At 35.9% G+C, this 17,288-nt stretch overlaps 1 long non-coding RNA gene across 5 annotated transcripts; it reads right to left on the reverse strand.

Annotated features, from left to right (window-relative positions):
- Positions 1 to 8,762: 8,762 nt before the first annotated feature.
- LOC113096625 (uncharacterized) lies at positions 8,763 to 15,848 on the reverse strand. 5 transcript variants are annotated; one of them, XR_003288545.1, is made up of 6 exons: positions 15,789 to 15,848; positions 15,298 to 15,382; positions 14,944 to 15,069; positions 12,859 to 13,058; positions 10,475 to 10,602; positions 8,763 to 8,911 (listed from the first exon to the last, which is right to left on the reverse strand). It is a non-coding gene; the product is annotated as an uncharacterized LOC113096625 (long non-coding RNA). The 5 variants fall into 5 exon arrangements; XR_003288546.1 differs by having other exon boundaries at positions 12,848 to 13,058; XR_003288543.1 differs by having other exon boundaries at positions 8,779 to 8,911; positions 10,522 to 10,602.
- Positions 15,849 to 17,288: the final 1,440 nt, after the last annotated feature.

Consider the following 17,288-nt stretch of genomic DNA (forward strand, 5'->3'; position numbering starts at 1 on the left):
TGATTGCATTCTTATATCTTTTGAGTGGTCAGTGTGTTTCCTTTGAATGTGCATGTTCAAGTTCTTCTTCAGCATAATCACTGAAAAGTGTGGGCAACTAGTCCTTTTTTGATTATTAGAGGCAGTAAATGAAGACTGAGAAGGTGAGTATTTGCACTGAGTCGGTGCATTGGTGGATTTACACAGAGCCGATGCAGATCCTGGAACAGGTGAGGACGTGCACTGAGTCGGTGTCGGTGTGGATTTACACAGAGCCGATGCAGATCCTGGAACAGGTGAGGACGTGCACGGAGTCGGTGCAGGTGTGGATTTACACAGAGCCGATGCAGATCCTGGAACAGGTGAGGACGTGCACGGAGTCGGTGCCGGTGTGGATTTACACAGAGCCGATGCAGATCCTGGAACAGGTGAGGACGTACACGGAGTCGGTGCCGGTGTGGATTTACACAGAGCCGATGCAGATCCTGGAACAGGTGAGGACGTGCACGGAGTCGGTGTCGGTGTGGATTTACACAGAGCCGATTCAGATCCTGGATCAGGTGAGGACGTGCACGGAGTCGGTGTCGGTGTGGATTTACACAGAGCTGATGCAGATCCTGGATCAGGTGAGGACGTGCACGGAGTCGGTGTCGGTGTGGATTTACACAGAGCCGATTCAGATCCTGGATCAGGTGAGGACGTGCACGGAGTCGGTGTCGGTGTGGATTTACACAGAGCCGATGCAGATCCTGGAACAGGTGAGGACGTGCACGAAGCCAGAGCGGGTGCAGTTAGGTAGGATTGTGGAGATAGTATACTAACTGAAGACTTTGGAACCACTGGGCATGAAGGAGGTTGAGATTGTACATATGATGGCAAGCACTTCTGCAGGTGAGTCTCCATTGCATTTCTCCTAAGAACAGTTTTACTGCAAGTAGGGCAATGGAAATGGGCCTCTGTTCTGCAGGCCAAATGGCATCTGCATAATCTTTTATCTAGAATTTATAAACAATAAAAAATACAATTTAAACAGAACAGTTAGATCCGACAAAGATTAAATAGCCCAAACTTCTGTTAGTATATGAGACATATTTCATACTTTACTCTCATACATGCTATCAATCTTTCTCTCATTCGCAAGTATACTAGATCACACATTATCAAAGCTAATTTCACACATGCTCTATCAAACTCTCGCACACACTACCAAACTTATTCAGTCCGTGCATTATGTACAAATTTTATACTGAAAGTCCTTTCATTTTCTCAAAAAAAAAAAGAAAAAAAAGAATTCAGTTTCATTTTGTGTTTAGAAGTAAAATGAATACATACATTGAATATAAAAAACATAACGAAAAACACAATGATCAGATGATACACGGACTGAATGAGTTTGGTAGTGTGCATGTGAAAGCTTTGATTCTGTTTGAGAGACATTAATCATAGTGGTGCATGAAAGAGTGTTTGATAGTGTGTACAAGAGTAAGTTTGAAATGTTTTGAATGGTCTTCTCATACATATAGAACCTTTTTGAAGTGCTTCAAAAAGACAAATTGTAATAATTTTAAAATACACTAATCTTACCTTGGAATATGATCGCATTTTTTAAATGGACTTCCCAGTGAGCCTGGACTCTCTTTTTAATCATTGGCTTCAGTGTAGGGCACAAGGGGCAATGATACAATATGCAACAAGATGTGCACTTTGGTATCAGGTGCTTTACACCTGCCAAGACTACTGACTGATGCATCTGTAAGCATAAATTTACGAGACATAAGTTAAAATAATTCTGATGTGTATAATTTTCCTTTTGTCAATTCGTCAAAGAGTCGTATTCTATATGTCACTCATTTTAAAGAACCATCGGTAACAACATTAAAATTACTTGTTATTTTAAAGATTCCATTTTCATAATAAATAATGTAACGGAACACCTCACCCAAAGTCAGTAAAACACTTTTTCCCCCAACAAATTGAATTTAGATAGTAGCGGGATCGCGAATCATATTTGACTCCGTTCGGGAGTTCATATCGGGATCGCAAATCATTTGAGTCAGTTCGCGAGTTCATAGCGGGATCGCGAATCATTTGAGTCAGTTCGCGAGTTCATAGCGGGATCGCGAATCATTTGAGTCAGTTCGCGAGTTCATAGCGGGATCGCGAATCATTTGAGTCAGTTCGCGAGTTCATAGCGGGATCGCGAATCATTTGAGTCAGTTTGTCTAGTGTTGGGCAGTAACGTGTTATTAGTAAAATTAATTAATTTTGACTGAAGTGCAGCCTAACCTGCAGCAGCGACGCATTGTAGGATTGGTGGATGCCATATAAATGTATATGTACAGTACAGACCAAAAGTTTGGAAACATTACTATTTTTTAATGTGTTTGAAAGAAGTTTCTTCTGGTCATCAAGCCTCATTTATTTGATCAAAAATACAGAAAAAAAATGTAATATTGTGATATATTATTACAATTTAAAATAATTGTTTTTAAATTTATTATACTTTAAATTGTCATTTATTTCTGTGATGCAAAGCTGAATTTTTAGGATCGTTATCACATGATCCTTTAGAATTTATTCTAATATGATGATTGATTATCAAAGCTTAATATTTTTTCAGAACATGTGATACTTTTTGTAGGATACTTTTGAATAAAAAGTAAAAAAAAAAAAGCTATGTTTTTAAAATATAAATATTTTGTAATAACAATATATGCTACTGATCAGTAATTTGGGGTCAGTAATTTTTTCTTTTTAAATAAAATCAATACTTTTATTCAGCAAGGATGTGTTAAATTGATAAAGTGATAGTAAAGAAAATATATTATTAGAATATATATTAGAATTTTAACTTTTTTATTTTGAATAAAGTTCAGTTCTTTTTAACCTTTTATTCAAATATATTAGACAGCAGAACTGTTTCCAACACTCATAATAAATCAGAATATTAGAATGATTTCTAAATGATCATGTGATCGACTGATGTTACATGTGACACTGAAGTAGTGATGGGAAGTTCGGATCATTTTACCGACTCTGACTTTTGAGTCTCGTTCAGCAAAATGAACGAATCTTTTTTCGAGTCATTTCGTTCATTTTAGCAAAATGTTATTAAAATATTAAGTGCTACCTCCCCAACACATCTAGTACTTACGCAAACGTTGATCACACTACAAACAATACAAAACTAAAATGCTATAAGATAAAGAAAAAAATATTCATTCTTTACCTGGGTCTTCAGTCTGTGATTAGCTCACCTCACCTCTTATCTGACAAGAAGTCTTCGGGTTTAAGTCATTCCTTAATCACGTGACAGACCCATACGCAAAACCAACGCGGTCTCGAGCCGGAAAGAGAATTGATTAGTTCATCTCATGAGTCTTTCGGGTCGAGTTTGACTCGTTCCTTAATCACGTGACAGACCCATGCGCTATTTCTGACATTTCTGTCACTGTGTTTTTGTTACTGTTTGTTGAGGATCTGTGGTTTGTTATCATTTTATAAATAAAACCCTGTTATAAATAAAATTTTGATTTAATTTGTCTTCTTGACTGTCTATCGGTAAATAAACACTAGGCTATATAATAATATAATAATCCAAGCTTACAATAAAAAAGTATTTATAGACTAGTTCGTTCATTTTTACTCCAATTTTGAGTTTGCTGGTATAATAATTGCTTTTGTCGTGTCTTAGGGCTGATGATGAATTTCTTCAGTCAAATAAATAAGGCTAAGGAGACGGGGTTCCAGGTGTCAGAATCTAGACTTTATTGCTCAAAACAACAAAGCCGAGATGACGGCCGCCGCATCTGAATCTTCTGTCGGTCCATGCACTCATTTTATTCCTCTATCTCTATACCTTATTTGGTAGTTCCGGTTTTTAATTGGCATTGCCCGCCAAGTTTGCCACCCCTTATCGCTTAATGATGGAATTCGGCCAAATCAACAATTAAACAATCTCTCCCTATTGGTTGGCTATGGTCACGTGAGACATCCCTCCAAGTCTGTTTACCACTGATGTCAACACTTGGAAATCACCCAAAGTTCTCAGGGTTATTTTAGTTCACAGGTGCATTACAGAGGTCAGTTTAGTTCACAGATACAACTTAGTGGAATATTACCAGGATCTGCCAGTGGGAGGTCTTTTATGTCCAATCCTGTTCAACACTACTAGTACTGCCCTATGGGAGGGCTTTTATACACCTGACCCTTTTCCTGACAACCAGTATTTGGGAATAACTCAGCATATTGATCAGTATATTGCTTTCTGTCATAGTTATCCATAATATTATAAGATAATACCATATTAAGTAAATAACATAGAATAACATTTGTATTGAGTAATACCAAAGAATAACACAATAGTTTCAGAAAACACTTTGAAACTATTATTAGAAATAAAAAAATATATAACACACCTAATGCATGGGATTCATATCAGGAAAATGTGGAAAAATCTCTAAAAGACAGACATTAACGCATAACTTTCCAGCAAGACAGTAGGTGAGCATCTAACTTGATCATCTGTGATAAAGCAATGCAAAATACACACACGGGTATTTCTTTATCTTCTGCAGGTTATGTCCTTTATGCTACCCATTTGTAAACTCTGGTTATACTTTACTATTTTCAAAAGATAATAAAGATAGCGATTTTCTCACCTCATTTTGCCAGTATGTTTGCAGGACCTCGCAGAACACATCTGATCCTTCTTGTGTTCACAGCTTTTGTTCTCCTTTGACATGTCACGACTCAAATTCGCTCAAAAAAAAAAATGAACAGGCAAATATTAAATAATTCGGGACCGACTGAGTGGTCAGTTATAACGAGCAGCAGCTGAGCTCCGCCTCACTCACAGAAACACGACAATCGCGAATCATTTGAGTCGGTTCGGGAGTTCGCGGGATCGCGAATCATTTGAGTCAGTTCGGGAGTTCATAGCGGGATCGCGAATCATTTGAGTCGGTTCGCGAGTTCGTAGCGGGATCGCGAATCATTTGACTCGGTTCGCGAGTTCATAGCGGGATCGCGAATCATTTGAGTCGGTTCGAGAGTTCATAGCGGGATCGCGAATCATTTCACTCAGTTCGGGAGTTCATAGCGGGATCGCGAATCATTTGAGTCGGTTCGAGAGTTCATAGTGGGATCGCGAATCATTTGAGTCGGTTCGAGAGTTCATAGCGGGATCGCGAATCATATTTGACTCAGTTCGGGAGTTCATAGCGGGATCGCGAATCATTTGAGTCGGTTCGAGAGTTCATAGCGGGATGGCGAATCATATTTGACTCAGTTCGCGAGTTCATAGCGGGATCGCGAATCATTTGAGTCGGTTCGAGAGTTCATAGTGGGATCGCGAATCATTTGAGTCGGTTCGAGAGTTCATAGCGGGATCGCGAATCATATTTGACTCAGTTCGGGAGTTCATAGCGGGATCGCGAATCATTTGAGTCGGTTCGAGAGTTCATAGCGGGATGGCGAATCATATTTGACTCAGTTCGCGAGTTCATAGCGGGATCGCGAATCATTTGGGTCGGTTCGAGAGTTCATAGCGGGATCGCGAATCATATTTGACTCAGTTCGCAAGTTCATAGCGGGATCGCGAATCATTTGAGTCGGTTCGAGAGTTCATAGCGGGATCGCGAATCATGTGAGTCAGTTTGTCCAGTGTTGGGCAGTAATGTGTTATTAGTAAAAAAATTATTAATTTTGACTGAAGTGCAGCCTAACTTGCAGCAGCGAGGCGTTGTAGGATTGGTGGATGCCATATTTTTGTATATAGTACAGACCAAAAGTTTGGAAACATTACTATTTTTTAATGTGTTTGAAAGAAGTTTATTCTGGTCATCAAGCCTCATTTATTTGATCAAAAATACAGAAAAAATTTAATATTGTGAGGTATTATTACAATTTTAAATAATTTTTTTACATTTATTATACTTTAAATTGTTATTTATTTCTGTGATGCAAAGCTGAATTTTTAGGATCATTATCACACGATCCTTTAGAATTTATTGTAATATGATGATTGATTATCAAAGCTTAATATTTCAGAACATGTGATACTTTTTTTTTAGGATACTTTGAATAAAAAGTACAAAAAAAAGCTATGTTTTTAAAATATAAATATTTTGTAATAACAATATATACTACTGATCAGTAATTTGGGGTCAGTAATTTTTTCTTTTTAAATAAAATCAATACTTTTATTCAGCAAGGATGTGTTAAATTGATAAAGTGATAGTAAAGAAAATATATTATTAGAATATATATTAGAATTTTAACTTTTTATTTTGAATAAATGCAGTTCTTTTTAACCTTTTATTCAAATATATTAGACAGCAGAACTGTTTCCAACACTCATAATAAATCAGAATATTAGAATGATTTCTAAATGATCATGTGATAGACTGATGTTACATGTGACACTGAAGGCTGGAGTAATGATGCTGAAAATTCAGCTTTGCGTCACAGGAATAAATTATTTTTTAAAGTATATTCAAATAAAAAACTATTATTTTAAGTTATAATAATATTTCACAATATTACTGTTTTTTCTGTATTTTTGATCAAATAAATGCAGGATTGATGAACAGAAGAAACTTCTTTCAAAAACATTAAAAATGGTAATGTTTCCAAACTTTTGGTCTGTACTGTATGTATGTATGTATGTACCCAGCCGGCATTTCAACCTTGATTCAACGTTGAAACAACATCAGGTACCATGCTTGAATCAACGTTGAATTACCTCTCGATTTTGCAAATTGGATCAAAATTGAAATTGCGACGCTGTTTCACCGTCTTACCTGCATCACGGGTGAATTATGGTCGTTCTGCAGACCTTGGATTAACGCTGAATGAGGTGTTGATTTTGAAAAGTTACTCAACGTTGATGACACGATGTTGTTTCACCGTCGTACCTGGCACCATGTATAAATACACACTTGTATGTTCAATTAGATCCTAGTTTGCATTTAGATCAACAGTACATGATAAAGGCTAACAATCAAATGACTGGCAGCAATGGCTTTACAATCAACTTCAATAAACTATCACATGCTCAAAACTGTAAAACAGCAGTTTTATTTTGGAAACATACTGTATAAAACAGATGAAAATAATCCCAAACTTTATGATGCAGAATATGCATGGATGTATTGTTAAAAACATGTAGTAGAACAATCCAAATACAATAATATTTAAAGGTTTTTGTAAAATAATTTGGCATATAAATGGATAATTTCTGCGGCACTTGCAACAGAAACCCTTGTACCTTTATGACTGAAACCAGTTGATCTTTTATTTTGGAGGAAAACTCCAGTTTCTGTCAAAAAACATGTTTTAGTAATGTGTCTCATGACGAGAGATGTGTACATTTGTGCAGTGAAAATGTGTTGCACAGTTTGAGAAGGGAACCTTCAACCAGGACCGCTGTAAGGGAAGGGAAGAATTAGGACAATTCCAAGGGCCCAGCGTGAGAGAGGGCATGGGGAATGCAGAATGAGATTTCTACCAAAGGAGACTCTAAAATGTTAGAACCAACAGCCTCGTGCGTATAGTGTGGTCGTGCTTCGGGTGATCCTTGAAAGAGTCCCAGCGCTAGGTCCATTCTGACGCCGTCCCCTCCACTCTCTCCCACTTGTGTACTTTCTGTACCGTCCCGTAGAAACATTTACATTTAATCATTTAACAGACTTTGATATTGTCAAATATATTTAACTGAAAACTGAATGCAAAATAAATCACACAATATTTTCACTTTACAGTTCAGTAACAGTGGAGTTGGAAACAAAGTGGACAACACTATTCATTAAACATTTATTAAATGTATTCAGATGAAAGTTTACAATTCACAAATTATTCATAAGCAGTGTTTTCAGAGCAACCAATATTGTGATGTATTATTACCCAGACAGCACACATACGTTATGCCGATGTCGAGCCGACCTACAAAATTCCATCGGGACGATATCGCTCAGGGAGCGTTTGCTAATAGGCAAGATGTCTCGGCGACATCGGCCTCTGATCGGAAATGCTCTCCGGCCGATGCTGGGACGATACATCCCGCTTTATAATAAAACAATACACACCACTCTCAAGAACAGATGCAACTTTATTAATATTTTCATTTATTTCATATTACATGTACAAATACAATAACATTTACCAGATCAAAAGTGGATAATTCGGGATTATTTGTAGTCTTTTGAACATTAACCATGATTTTACTACAGCTTTTGCAGTAAACCCATAGTAAAAACAAAAAGAACCATTACTACAGTACTTGCATGGTTAAATGTTGTATGAGTATAGCACCTTTTGACAATACTTATTTCAAAGTAGGTTTACAGGAAATGCATGTTTCAAGGTTACAGTTTAAAAAGCCAGAGATGACTGAGACTCACTGGGAAGACCATCTAGTTCATAATAAAAAGTCATGTGTTCAGTGCTGTCAGCATCGCATGCTAACTTTATGCCAAGAACTTTTTAAAAAGAGTTACATAAACACAAAATAAAACCAGGCAAACAATACTAATTAAGCAATTAAAATGTTTTAAATTGCATGATAAAAGTGCAAAAATATTTTCTGATAAAATCTTACTAAACAAGCCTCTAGTTTTGTATTCAGTGAACATTAACATTATCTTTCAACATTTTTAAAGTGATGCTTACAAATAAAAGGGGACATGTAGGTCCACATAACTCAGAGAGTAAATATTGTTCATTTACAGATATAAGAGACGTTACAATAAAGCAGTTTGAAAATCATCAAATTTACCCTTATAGGCAAAATAAGGATAAGATCTTGTGTGTTCATGTACAGTTGTCGTCGTCTGTAGTCTTTGTGAGCGTTGGCGTCATCTGAAGTCTTCAAAAGTGAGTTTGGATTCAGTCTGGAGCTGCTGTAATCTCTAGAAACCTTGGGATTGACATCCTGAGATAGAGACAGGAAATAAAAAGGAGAAAGTTTAGAATAGCTGCTGCTGTTCATATTATTTCAGACAAAATATTATTTATTTAATCACATATAACTGGAGTGCATGGTTATTAGAGGTGTTGTGTGAATACTAAACTATGTATTTTAATTTAATTTAAACAACAACAAAAAAAGTGTGTCCGATCCCCAAATATTATTTGGAAGGCTATTTTCAAAGTAAAATACCAATAGGTTTTGCTTCCTTTAGTGGACTTTGATAAATTCTTGGTATTAGAATTTAGTGACCTCACTACAGGCCATGGACCATAGATACTGCTGCCTCAATTTGAGCTTATTTTGCTATATATATATATCTGATTTAATCACAAGTAGGTTTAATAAACACACATCCACTTCCAATTCACCAATCAATAAACAAAAATCGACACACTGCCACTAATGCTCTCAAAAATCAGTTTATTGATGAAGTGTTTCACGTGATCCCTGTAAATGTAATATTTGTGGAACAGGCATCTCTTTAGAATGGAATACACATTTCAGTAGGTGGAACATTATATTTGTAATTTATACTACCGTTAAAAGTTTGGGGTCAGTACGATTTTTTTTTTTACTTCTTGGAGAAAAATCTCTTCTGCTCACCAAGGCTGCCTTTATTTGATCAAAAGCAAGTAAAACAACTGTAATATTGTGAAATATTACAATTTAACACAACAGTTTTCTACGTGAATATATTGTGAAATGTAATTTATTTCTGTGATCTAAGCTAATTTTTAGGTAACACTTTAGAATAAGGTTCCATTAGTTAATGTTAGTTAACTACTTTCGTTAACATGAACTAAGCAAGAACAATCCTTCTACAGCATTTATAAGTCTTAGTTCATGTTAATTTCAACATTTACTAATGCATTATTTAACTCAAAAGTTGTGCTTGTTAACATTAGTTAATGCACTGTGAATTACCATGAACTAACAATGAATAACTGTATTTTCATTAACTAACATTAACGAAGGTGAATAAATACAGTAATAAATGTATTATTCATTGTTTGTTCATGTTAATTAATACATTAACTAACATTAACTAATGGAACCTTATTCTAAAGTGTTACCAATTTTTATTACTCCAGTCTTCAGTGTCACATGATCCTTCAGAAATCATTCTGATTTGCTGCTCAATAAACATTTTTAATTATTATCACTGTCTTATCAATTATCAAAAGTTAAAACAGACATTTCTGTTTCAAACACTGTACTGTTTTAAAACTTTATTCATCAGAGAATCCTGAAAAAGTGAAGGAACACAGCTGTTTTCAACACTGATAATAGTCAGAAATGTTTCTTCAGAAGCAAATCAGAATATAAGAATGATTTCTGAAGATCATGTGACACTGAAGACAGGAGTAATGATGCTCAAAATACAGCTTTACCATCACAGGAATGAATTACTTCTCTAAATATATTCAAATAGAAAACTTATTTTAAATTGTAGTGAACTGTATTCATTTCATATATTAAACTGTGGTTGCCATAAAAGACTTTCAAAAACACAAAAAAACATACCTTCCCAAACTTATGAAACAGTTGTGCATGTTCAAGATTGTCCTTACTGGTCCTGCAGTTTATAGCATCTTGGAGATATTGTCTGACAGCAGCGGTGGGCCGTCAGGGTGAGCAGGGCTCTGCTGGCCCTATAAAAAACAAAACTGTGTGAAAAAAGCTTTTAAAGACTATTTAGTTATCATTTACATTTGTGTAATGTTCACAAATTGCTTGTGATTAGTTTAGTTGAGGTGACCTGGAATATCCTACATTACAAAAAGTCTATGGCCAGCACTACAGCTTGTGCTCCCCTTTTGATGAAAGAAGTCACATCTGATTTGTTACAAGCATTAGTGACAGAATCATCAGCCAATCAAATTTTGACATTCAATGACAGCACACCCTCTGTGTCTAGAGACGTGCCCAGTGCTACCCCCAGCGTTAGACTGCCCTTTTAGTCAGGGATTTCCAAAGTACGAAAGTGAAATTCAATGAAAAGAAAATACAGCCTACAGACCTGGTTGCCAATCTACTAAAATGCTTTTTTTAAGGTGCTATTTTGCAGAAAAAAAGAGAATAACTGAGAAAGGAAGACCTACACCTAAACTGAAGGCCAGCAACATTTGTATGCACCATTTCAAAGATTGCAACTACGAGTGCTATGAGTGGCTAACAGTTAACACCAAGCACAAGTTATTTTGTTGGCCGTGATTACTTTTTAATCTGAGTCAAGGGACATGAAAAGAGTTCTTTATTATTTGATGAGTATTGTATCATGCACATTGTTATAACAGAGGTCGACCGATTCATTGGTTTTGCTGGTTAATCGGCACCGATAGTTGATTTGCAGAACTATCGGTTATCTGCAAAATCCATGGAGATATTTTTCCGTGTTGCGTTTGTTTTGCCATGTGACACTGTGCGCTGCACAGAGTGGGAAACTTCAAACGCGAGTTTAAATGCAGCCGCTCACATAGTTTTCTATTAAATAACATTATATTAATCTCAAATCATTGTAAATTTACATAATGACTTCACCCTAGGCTATAAATTATGTATTGTGCATTTTACAGCAAAACGTTGGTCTTTCTGTGGCTCTAATACAGTCTGTATGCTTCATATAGAAAGCTGTAATAAGATTGCGTGTTTTCTTTACGTTTGCTCTTTTTTTTTTTTAACACTGAACTTTAAACACATATGCCACATAGTTCATTCCTGAAGCAAACGTATGTCCGTTTGGTGATTAAATAAACAGTTTTAGACCGCTGCTTGAATTGAATGTGACGCATCCGGTGTGTGTGATAACTGTCACTTCTCAAAGACGCTGCACATGATTAGATAATCATGCACTGTTCTAAAATAGCAGCAAATAAAATGTGACTTGTCTGGTGTGTAGGGTTGGGTATCGTTTGAATTTTATTTTAATAAGATACTTTAATAAGATAAAAAATCCAATATAAAAAAATTAAGTCAAACATTTAGATGTCAAACATGTTTCTGTCTTTTTACAAAGCATTCTGTTGCAGCTGAATAACACGAGTAAAAATCAGCAGCTTACAAAACACTGCAAGAGGAATTTTGCCTGTGCTTAAAAAAAAAAATACCATAGCAAAAACAATTAATTAATAAAAATATTAAAGTGTTAAAGACAAGTAACCAGTCAATAGTAAGACATGAACAAACAAATCAATTAGCAATATCCTAAATACAACTAAACAAAATTTCAGGTACAGAAACTGTAATTAAAAGTTTAAAAACACTGCATAGTTTTCTTTTTATAAATAAAATAAAGATTAATCAATTAAAGTTATTAAATATATTCAGTCGAGATCAGTGAATGATTTTCTTTTGTTCTTTGATTAACATTAATGACAGACAGCGCGTTTATTAGGCTGTTGTCTCTTTAAACCAAAATACTGTACGTGTGTGTTTTCTTTCTCATCTGTTTACATTCATGTAAGACAAAAACGTTTGTGTTTATGATGATATACTGATGTAGTTTTCTGTATATTGGTCGACAAATATGAAAGAAGTCAGTTTCGGCTCGGAACAACCTTTTCTACAGTTGAAATACATGGAATGGTCCGAGAATGGACACAAACCCGGGAACCCACAGCGCGACCGCAGACCGCTGCTCTTGTTCAGTATCCATTTTGTTCAGTATTCATTTTAAAAACTATTGGTTTATAAATCGGTATCGGCCAGTGTGGTCCAAACTAGCTATCAGTATTGGTAAAATCCACTATCGGTCGATCTCTAGTTGATAATACTGTGGTGCTGTGTGGATGTCCAGACAAAAAAAAAGACCAAATCAATACCGGTGGCTACTGGTGATACATTGAGGTCTAATGAAGCGAAATGATCGGTATTTAGGAGAAAATGAACACTACTTACAACAGTATTACCTTTAATCCGTAGCCTGGGCAACCAGCTGTCAGCACGTTCACAACTGTCTATAGAAACTGTCTATAGAACGTGACTTCTCTGTCGCATGACAACAGATGCACGGGCGAGATACTGGAGCTGATGACGCTGTTTCCGGCGCAGCATCGTGATGTCTATCAGCCATCGGCGATGGACGGTGGCATCGTCAATCAGGCCAACCCTAACCAGGATGACATAATTAAACAATTGTACACAACTGTTGTACACAGTTTTTATAATTTATTAGCTAAACAAATGCACAGCTTCCACCAATAAAAAAAATAGTTCAAGCAAGAGTACAGCACCAACTACTGTTACCCGGATGAGCCTGTGTTATTACATTTTACAGGTTTTTATCCAGGGACAACATGCATCGGAATGTCGCAACTGACCAATCAGAATCAAGTACCCACAGAGCCATGTAATAAAAGTAATTAGCTAATGGTAAACTAATCATTTACAAAACATGACTATGTGTTCATAGATGATTAATAAGTGATGTTAATATTTTTATCTATGTTCTGTAGATTAAGTTATAAATAACTTACAAAGCTTTCTGCACCCACAATCTAAAGTGTAAACTACTCATCAGTTGTAAATGTAAACTTTCCGGTTACAGGTTGGTTGATTTTGTGTGTGTGTGTGTATATACATATACATATACATACACACACACACACACACACACACACAACTGGAAACCACAAAGTTTGTAAAACATTTACAACTGATGAGTAGTTTACACTTTATAGATTAGGGGGTGCAGAAAGCTTTGTAAATGATTTATACTGTTTATTGAGATAATAGTACAATGTTGACATTTCAATGATTTATAAGTGATTCATAATATATTAAATAGTAACTATTAAAAATTAAGGATCTGTTTAATTTTTTTCGTGATTTGTTTTTTAAGATTGCTTATGAAAGATGTGTAAATCATATCATATTACTTAATCATTAGTGAATGTATAGTCATGTCACTTGTAAATTATTTATAACTTAATCTACAGAACATAGATAAAAATATTAACATTTATTTCTATGAACACAGTCATGTTTTGTAAATAATTAGTTAATCATAATCTTATTACTTGTAAATGACTTTTAAAATGAATTTACAAAAAGTACACAAATTATTAGTATATCACTTATTAGGCGCTTATGAATGTTTTGTAAATGATTAGTTCATCATTAACTACTCACTTAAAAGTGACTTACAACTGAACTTTATTATAAATTGTTACCAAAAAGTCACCCACACCTGGGAAGACCTGAGGGAAAGTAAATTAACAGCAAATTTTCCCTTTAACCCACACTAATCTAGCCTACTGCTGAAGTTGTTGATCAGCCCCGTCATTGTTGTTGAGAGCCTGTGTGGGGCATAATATGTGCATTAAGGGGCGGTCACACTGCACTTTTCGTTCCACTGACTTCCATTCATACGCATGCGAATGCGTCAGACCGGAAACCCAGGCTCATGCGAAAATTTTCGCTGCATTCGAAAGTTCAAGTTTGGTGAACTTTGACCTGCGAATTCGCATCACGTGAAGTCGTGGGACCAGTAGATGAATGATACGTCACTGCGTGACCTCTCTGTACAGAAATTAAAAAATTAAGTGCTAATTTTAGCCGTAGCGCAGCATCCTATTTTATATAATACATATTTAAAAGATAATTAAAAAAGAAGCTGCATGGTTCGCAGTGTCAATGGAAACAGGAACAGATGGCACATTTGAATGAGGACACGTTCTATATTTTTTTGTTTAGTGTATTTATTTATAGAGAGAGAGAGAGACAGAGTGCAATATAATAAGACGCTTTCGACGCCATCGCCAAAGACACAGTAAAAGCACAGATTAACCCATGTTGTGATAAGGGGAAACCGTTATATCTTGCTCCTGCCCATATTCGCAGCGGCGTCCGAAATAATTTTGCACGTTCAAAGGCTAGTGTGACCGCACCTTTACACATACGGCTGCGTTAGCTGTAACAGAGATGTGTAAGATGTGTACAGGTATCTAACAGTTGTTTACTGAAGGCCCTGACTGAAACCCCACTGTACTCACTGTCTGACAGCAGGTTCACTCAGACTCTGATCGTCATCACTGAAGAGTCTAGGAACAAAACAAGCAATCTGACACAGAGTCAACAATATTTACTCTGCAGTTCCAGGTTCATTAGAAGGAAACAAGCTAGAGTAGAGGTGAAATGGGGATAAAAGACAGAATAATATATAACAATTATAATAATATGTAATATACATATTCTACTACTAAAAATATAATCTTAAAATAACACAATCTATATTTTTAGTTTTAGGTTGAGTGTGACTTACGTTATGATGTCAGGGACTTCTTAAAATTGGTGAAATGTATTCTGAAAAGGCATATTCATGTTTTTCATGAGCTTCTTCAGGTCACCTGTATTTCTAAGTCAGAATCTCCCTTCATAAATGTTGAAATCTTGGAGCTTCACTTCTGTTCTGTAGAGTTTCTTTCTGTCCTCCTGAAATCATAGAACAATTTGTATTAATATCTGTTTATCATGAAATATCGAAACTAATGTGAACTTGATTTCAGCCGATTACACTCTCACTGTAAGTGACGTCATCGATTCAGTAAATCAGCCTTTTCCAATAACATACTGAAAAATCACCAGCAAAACTTTCAAAGTGCCATCAAAATATCTCATACACACACGAAGATTTGATTTAAAGCCCAGAGTTTCATCAACAAGAGCTCAATCTATATAGTTAGCCTACCCGAAAACTGCTAAGATGCTAACGGACTTTTTCGAAGAAACTAAACCGTTTCTATAAAATAAATTTAATTGAAACATGTCAATAACAAGCAAGAAACGTGTCAGGAACATTTGTATGTAATATTTGTGTGATTTTAGCGACTAAACTTACCCAAAACAGTGTAAACTGCAGCGAGAGACGGAGATTACTGCTTGCCAGTAACGGTTTTTGTGTTGATGCCCCGTTTCCATGGCAACTCTGCTCCCCGCTCGCGCAGAACTCACCGCACACACAGCATTTACACAAACAAACATCTCGAGTTAAAACATTACATTTATAATGTACATTCTCATTCAATAATAAATTAAAAAATCATTTTGTAGTTCAGAAGCAACAGCAACAATAGCTCACCATATTATTTCACCGGATTATTTCTGAAAGCCTGTAAAAGAGTGAAAAACACGGTGAAAAAGCAGTCAGGACTTCTCTTTAATAACCCGCTTTTACATTTTCCCTCCGAGAAACTTCTGAAAACGCATTAAGGCGTAAACATTAATGTTAAAAAAAATCGCTACCGTGACCGTTGGCTCAAAAAGTTAACGGTAACATTATTTGAAAATGAGCCAGACTCTTCAGCTGCCCATAGACTGTATAAAACACACCGTGTGCCTTACTAGTACTTTTTCAGTGTCACAGAATTAACAAAGTAGTATTTTTTGTCTAATTGAGCTGAAGTGAAATCGTAACGTTACCTCAGAGCCACAGATGTCGCTGGGATTATCCTCTTCTCTCTCTCTGGGTGGCTAAAAGAGACGAATACTGGGCACGCGCACACAGAGAAGCGCGGCATCGGCCCGCGGTCGTGAACCAACTCAGGGCCGACGATTGATGAGCTGGAGAACAGAGCACTGACCAAATTATATCGGCCTCCGCCAGGCCGATGTTTTATAGATGTTTTAGGTATAGAGGCCGACGTTTCGATATTGGGCCGACGTCGGCCAGACGTACATGTGCTGTCTGGGTACAATTTAAAATAATTGTTTTTAAATGTATTATACTTTAAATTGTCATTTATTTCTGTGATGCAAAGTTGAATTTTTAGGATCATTATCACATGATCCTTTAGAATTTATTCTAATATGATGATTGATTATCAAAGCTTAATATTTTTTCAGAACATGTGATACTTTTTTTAGGATACTTTGAATAAAAAGTAAAAAAAAAAAAGCTGTGTTTTTAAAATATAAATATTTTGTAATAACAATATATACTACTGATCAGTAATTTGGGGTCAGTCATTAATATAGAATATTAGAATGATTTCTAAATGATCATGTGATAGACTGGATGATATATGTGACACTGAAGGCTGGAGTAATGATGCTTCTAGATGTCATTCCAGCAGCTGGACACAGTCCAGGAAAAGATCCGTGAGAGTGATTGTGAACTTCTTTGGGATGGCACCACAAGGAGTTGTTCACTTGCAGAGCGCAAACTTCTGGAGGACACATAAGATTTAACCAGTGAGTTTAGGCATGTTCACAACGTTTCACAATAACTTTGATATTGTCAAATATATTTAACTGAAAACTGAATGCAAAATAAATCACACAATATTTTCACTTTACAGTTCAGTAACAGTGGAGTTGGAAACAAAGTGGACAACACTAT

This window comes from Carassius auratus, unplaced genomic scaffold (assembly GCF_003368295.1).
Source record: "Carassius auratus strain Wakin unplaced genomic scaffold, ASM336829v1 scaf_tig00216006, whole genome shotgun sequence".
Lineage (NCBI taxonomy): Eukaryota > Metazoa > Chordata > Actinopteri > Cypriniformes > Cyprinidae > Carassius > Carassius auratus.